Raw genomic sequence first — 7,071 nt, 5'->3', positions numbered from 1 at the left:
CGATCGAAAAATGAATGCAGGGATGCATTTTAAATAGTCAGAGAGCCTACTACACTCTATTTCAACCCATAGCATACAAAAGGTTTGACCCCCTAGAGTTGTTGGGGGTATCAAGCTGAGTAAAAAAAAGTATGTAAGATTGACCCCCCCTGCTGGAACTAGTCACCAGACCCCCCTAAAATGACCCCAATAATGGGTTATTTCAACCCATCTCATACATGGACCAAATTTGGTTACAATATAGTGTCATGTCAGGACATTACAAAAATGTCAAATCTAACAACTTACCCTGCTGGAAAGGTGATGTTAGACCCCCCGCAAAGTACCCCCCAATAATGGGTTATTTCAACCCATCTCATACATGGACCAAATTTGGTCACAATATAGTGTCATGTTAGGACATTACAAAAACATCAAATCTAACAACTTACCCTGCTGGAAAGGTGATGTTAGACCCCCCGCAAAGTGCCCCCCCCTAAAAACGGGTTATTTCAACCCATCTCATACATGGACCAAATTTGGTCACAATATAGTGTCATGTCAGGACATTGCAAAAACATAAAATCTAACAACTTACCCTGCTGGGTAGGTGATGTTAGACCCCCCGCAATCTCCTATTGCATATACGAACCAAATTTGGTCACGATGTACAAATATAACAAATCTAACGTTACCCTTCTGGAAAAGGTGGGTGATGTTAGACCCTTCCTCAAAACAATCTACACACAATTATATATATATTATACCACAATCCATTGTGGTATCTCTGTCAGAGTCCATCTGTATCTGAAAATTAATATCACAAATCAAATAAAGTCAGCATACACTACAAGTGTTGGTTAATGAAATCAGCATACACACTACAAGTTACAACTACAAGTATAGAAGTTTGATTTAACTATTAATCTCCATTGTAAGAGGCTTCTGAGCTTTATTAGTTAATCTTTGTAATAAGATTAAACATTTTAAATTATCAAACCAATGCATTTCAAATAATGTTTGATTGTTAAACATTTTAATATCCTCTAATGTGGAACAAATATCAACTTTGTTATCATTATTAACCAAAAGAAGAGGGGAATGTCAAGAGGAAAACATAAATTCTTCAGATTAAGTTTCCATACTTACTATATGAAAGCATGTTGCTTAAAAACTGGAAAATCTAGAATATGCAGTTCCTCAAGGAGGGGCTCGTTCAGTATCTGTGAAAGTTAAATACAAAATGTATTTGCTATTTGACCATATAATGCTCATGAAATTTAGGATAGTATGCCTACAAGTCAATCATCTCTGATTGGTTTCATTCAGGCTTCTATTATTATATTATATTTGATCATGTCATGCTATTATAAGTGCATCAACAATATTTTATTGGTTGTCCTCTATTGGCTTCCGTAGTTTACAAAAAATATTACCAAGGAGGGCCTAGCAAGGTCATTTGCATACTTTTACTAAACTAGGGGCATTAAATGATGATGTATGTCAATGTACAGACATGTCTTAAGCTGTTAAGTTGTTACATTTGATAATTTGTAATATCCTGATGACATGATTGTGACCGAAGTTGGTTCATGTAAACGATGGCTTGAAACAGGGGTACTTTGGGGCCGGGGGGGGGGGGGGGTCTAACATCACCTACCCAGCAGGGTAAGTTGTTAGATTTGATGTTTTTGCAATGTCCTGACATGACACTATATTGTGACCAAATTTGGTCCATGTATGAGATGGGTTGAAATAACCCGTTTTTAGGGGGGGGCACTTTGCGGGGGGTCTAACATCACCTTTCCAGCAGGGTAAGTTGTTAGATTTGATGTTTTTGTAATGTCCTAACATGACACTATATTGTGACCAAATTTGGTCCATGTATGAGATGGGTTGAAATAACCCATTATTGGGGGGTACTTTGCGGGGGGTCTAACATCACCTTTCCAGCAGGGTAAGTTGTTAGATTTGACATTTTTGTAATGTCCTGACATGACACTATATTGTAACCAAATTTGGTCCATGTATGAGATGGGTTGAAATAACCCATTATTGGGGTCATTTTAGGGGGGTCTGGTGACTAGTTCCAGCAGGGGGGGGTCAATCTTACATACTTTTTTTTACTCAGCTTGATACCCCCAACAACTCTAGGGGGTCAAACCTTTTGTATGCTATGGGTTGAAATAGAGTGTAGTAGGCTCTCTGACTAAAAGGTTTTCAAGAAATCCACCATGGCCGCCATGTCACGTGACTTATGATGTCATAATTAATATATGCATCCAATCAAGTGACTTACTATAATTGGTCAAGGTATCGAGCTCATCTGACCAACGGTTTGGCCTGCAGGTCGACACCAAGTTCATGGTCAGAAGAGAAAGAAATGTAATTAATTAAATAAGTACTTCATTAATTTCTAATAATTAAATAACTCGTGAATTCTCATCCGATTCACTTAACATTTGAGTGTTCCCAAAACGTTGGAGCAAAACATTGCAACAACGAAAGTGAAACGTTGTAGCGACATTGTGGAAACGTCAGCAAAACCCAACATTTGAATGTTCCCAAAACGTTGGAGCAAAATGTTGCAACAACGAAAGTGAAACGTTGAAGCGACGTTGTGGAAACGTTAGCAAAACCCAACATTTGAATGTTCCCAAAACGTTGGAGCAAAACGTTGCAACAACGAAAGTGAAACGTTGTAGCGACGTTGTGGAAACGTCAGCAAAACCAAAACATTTGAATGTTCCCAAAACGTTGGAGCAAAACGTTGCAACAACGAAAGTGAAACGTTGAAGCGACGTTGTGGAAACGTTAGCAAAACCCAACATTTGAATGTTCCCAAAACGTTGGAGCGAAACGTTGCAACAACGAAAATGAAACGTTGAAGCGATGTTGTGGAAACATTAGCAAAACCCAACATTTGAATGTTCGCAAAACGTTTTACAACAACATTATTTCAATGTTGCAGGAAAGTAATGTGAAAACGTTGAAACAACGTTGTGGAACCATCAGCAAAACCCAACATTTGAACAGTACACATTTCCTGTAATTATCTCTCATACTCAACAAACAAGAACAGTACACATTTCCTGTAATTATCTCTCATAATCAACCAAACAAGAACAGTACACATTTCCTGTAATTATCTCTCATACTCACCAAACAAGAACAGTACACATTTCCTGTAATTATCTCTCATAATCAACCAAACAAGAACAGTACACATTTCCTGTAATTATTTCTCATACTCAACAAACAAGAACAGTACACATTTCCTGTAATTATCTCTCATAATCAACCAACAAGAACAGTACACATTTCCAATAATTATCTCTCATACTCAACAAACAAGAACAGTACACATTTCCTGTAATTATCTCTCATAATCAACCAAACAAGAACAGTACACATTTCCTGTAATTATCTCTCATACTCAACAAACAAGAACAGTACCCATTTCCTGTAATTATCTCTCATAATCAACCAACAAGAACAGTACACATTTCCTGTAATTATCTCTCATACTCAACAAACAAGAACAGTACACATTTCCTGTAATTATCTCTCATACTCAACAAACAAGAACAGTACACATTTCCTGTAATTATCTCTCATACTCACCAAACAAGAACAGTACACATTTCCTGTAATTATCTCTCATAATCACCAAACAAGAACAGTACACATTTCCTGTAATTATCTCTCATACTCAACAAACAAGAACAGCACACATTTCCTGTAATTATCTCTCATAATCAACCAACAAGAACAGTACACATTTCCTGTAATTATCTCTCATACTCACCAAACAAGAACAGTACACATTTCCTGTAATTATCTCTCATACTCAACAAACAAGAACAGTACACATTTCCTGTAATTATCTCTCATACTCACCAAACAAGAACAGTACACATTTCCTGTAATTATCTCTCATAATCAACCAACAAGAACAGTACACATTTCCTGTAATTATCTCTCATACTCAACAAACAAGAACAGTACACATTTCCTGTAATTATCTCTCATACTCAACAAACTTGAGTATGAGAGATTGACTCCGTTTCCGGTCTTGCTGGCGACGGTTCATTTTTTCGCAGGTCTCCACGCTCTCCATCGAAATCGAAGTTAAGTCATTGTTCCAATTTGTATTTTCGTTATAACTGTATTTCTTTTATGGTGTATGTACGTTTATTGTCCCGTCAAAGATTTTCGGTGCAAATCTTTCATACCTGTATTGAAAATCGCGTTAATTCGTGTCGTCTCGAGGTCTTGTACAGTGTACACTGTACAACCTTGAGGCTTTGTTTTTCTCTCAGCGCCTGTCGTTTGTGATCCAATAACTTTCGTTCTCTGTTTTCGCAGTCTTTCCACCCCAAAGCCTACTTCCTTATGTAAATCTCAACTCAAAAAAACAAAAAAAAAAGACTACCTTCTCTGTGCTCATTCGTTTATTCATTCTTATTCGTTCGTTCGTTCTTCGACCACGTGTTTCTCCCCCATTTCCCCAGATAGATTGTCAAATTTCAATTCGTTATTTTATCGTCCATGTGATATTGTTTGATTATAGTTAGTTTTGGTTTGAATTTCCTGTAACTCGTAATTAATTAATCGTTTTCTGCCCTTGTGTGTGGCCTTGTAGTTGTACCCCCGTCGGTGTTTTGTTAACTTAAGTGTGTTTTGCTTGGCTCTTGGTTTTTTCCCTTCTACCCCGAACATAATACTGTCTAACGTTCTAATTCCCCACCCCCCCCCCCCCAAAAAAAACAACAAAAAAAACCAAAAACATTTATTTTATTTTCTCCACGTGTACTGTTGTCTCATCCTGTATTTTCTGTCCAGGTGTGCTGTTCGCCCCACCCCCATTATCTCCTTGCCATCCACCGTTTGCCCTGTTCACGTGACTCGTGGTGGTCCCTCTCGGCTCTCCCCCCGTTGGTATTTTTGTGCATATAAGATTGTTCATAGTTCTGTTTAAATATTTTTAAATATGTTTAACCTTTCCCCTTCTGTTTTTTATTCAGTGGTATATTACAACACGCTGTTTTTCTTACTATTTAAAAGGCTTTTCTCAATTTCCTCTCCAACTCATTCCACTTCAAAAAAAAGAAATTCAATATCTTATACGTCTCCCTCACTACATGGTCTAAATTCACATTCATTCCATCCCTCCTCCATCATCCTGAACCGGATTGCTAACTTGAAAATCACAACAAACCCAATTTGTTATCAATGTTCGTCTTTCATTAATCATCCACTTTCTAAACTCCCCTCTTGCCCCTCCCATCCAAATCCCCCCCCTTACACCTACACTCCGAAACTTCCCCCTTGCCCCTCCACTCTTAAACTCCCCCCTTGCCCCTCCACTCCTGAACTCCCCCCTTGCCCTTCCCCTCCTAAACTTCCCCTTTGCCCCTCCCCTCCTAATCCCCCCCCTTGCCCCTCCACTCCTGATCTCCCCCCTTTCCCCTTCCCTCCAAAACTCCCCCCTTGCCCCTCCCCTCCTAAACTCCCCCCTCACTCCTCCCCTTCAAAACTCCCCCCCAATCCCTCCCATTCAATTCTCCCCCCATACCATTCCTCTCCAATTCTCTCTCCTCCCCCCTCCTCCTCCAAGCTGCCTCCTCCCCACTTCGTCTCCCTTCTATCTCATACCTCCACCCCCCCAAACCTTCTACTTTCCTCTGCCCCCCCTCAAACAACCCCTCACTGTGCCGCATCCCTTCACCAGCAAACCTTTCATCCTCCTCATCCTTCCCTTTCTTGGAACTCTTCTGCAACATCTGAAACACTATCAACTGCTCTCCCTACCTCCCCCTCTCATCCTTCATCTTACCCTACTCCTCCCCTCCCCTGTCCTGTACCCGATGCTCCCCCTCTCTCTTCATTAACGGTATGGACCTCAAACATCCGGGGCCTTCGCTCAAACCTGACTGATCTCTCCATACAGGTTGCTTCTGACAATCCAGACTTGATCTGCTTAACAGAGACTTTCCTCCTTCAAGATGTCTCTGATTCCTTAATATCTCTTCCTGGTTACTCCCTCCTCCGGTATGATAGACCTGAGCCTCGGCCTGGTGGTGGGGTGGCTATCTTTGTCAAAAACTCTCTTCCTCACTCTCCTTGCACTGCTCTCTTTCCTCCTCACCCGCAGGAGTACCTCTGGTTACGGCTTCCTCTCCGCTCCCACCTTTTGTTCATATGTGTTCTGTACCGTCCCCCAAACAGTGATGACTCCATCTACATTTCAATGTCTGACAACATGGACCAACTTCTATCCACTCATCCCAACTCTCTCTTCCTCATATGTGGTGACTTCAACTGTCATCATGCCACCTGGTTGGGTGTGGGTTCCTCTCTCACTAGTCATGGCACCTCAGCAAAGGACTTCTGTGACTCACTGGGATTGACACAATCTGTCAATTTCCCGACCCGGATCTCAGCCAATGGAGTATCTTCTCTTCTAGACTTGGTTATGACAAACTTCCCTGCTAATGTCTGCTGCTCTTCTTCTGCTCCAATCGGTTCTTCTGATCATGTGCTTGTCAAAGTGGACATCTCTCTGGCCATTCTCAGAGAGCCTCCTCAGCGTCGACGAGTCTGGCATTTCACTCAGGCCGACTGGGACGGTCTTCAAGCAGCCATCAATCGTCTGGATTGGTCTCCCATCTCCACTGCCTCTGACATCAATTCTTCCTGGGAATTCTTCCAAAGCAAACTGATCTCTCTCATGCACAGATTTATCCCATCTCGCCTTCAATTGTCTTACCCTTCCTCCCGTCCATGGTACACTGAATCTTGTGGTGAGGCAGTTGGGGGAAACAACTTGCCTTTGCCTCTTGGAAGGCTAATCCAACTGAAGGAAATCTCAGTTCCTTCCACCAAGCTCGGAACAAGTGTGTGTCTACCCTCAGGAGTGCCAGGAAGCACTATCTCTCCTCACTCAAGAATGAACTCTCAAACCTGTCTCCTTCCTCCAAATCCTGGTGGCGTCTGGTCAAATCCGTTTCTGGTGTTTGTTCCCCCTCCATCCCCTCCCTTACCTCAAATGGCCACACAGTTGACATCGCACGTGACAAAGCCGAATGC

This window comes from Myxine glutinosa, unplaced genomic scaffold (assembly GCF_964187855.1).
Source record: "Myxine glutinosa unplaced genomic scaffold, kmMyxGlut1.1 SCAFFOLD_471, whole genome shotgun sequence".
NCBI lineage: Eukaryota > Metazoa > Chordata > Myxini > Myxiniformes > Myxinidae > Myxine > Myxine glutinosa.
The sequence above is the reverse complement of the archived record's forward strand: the minus strand, read 5'-3'. Positions refer to the sequence as shown.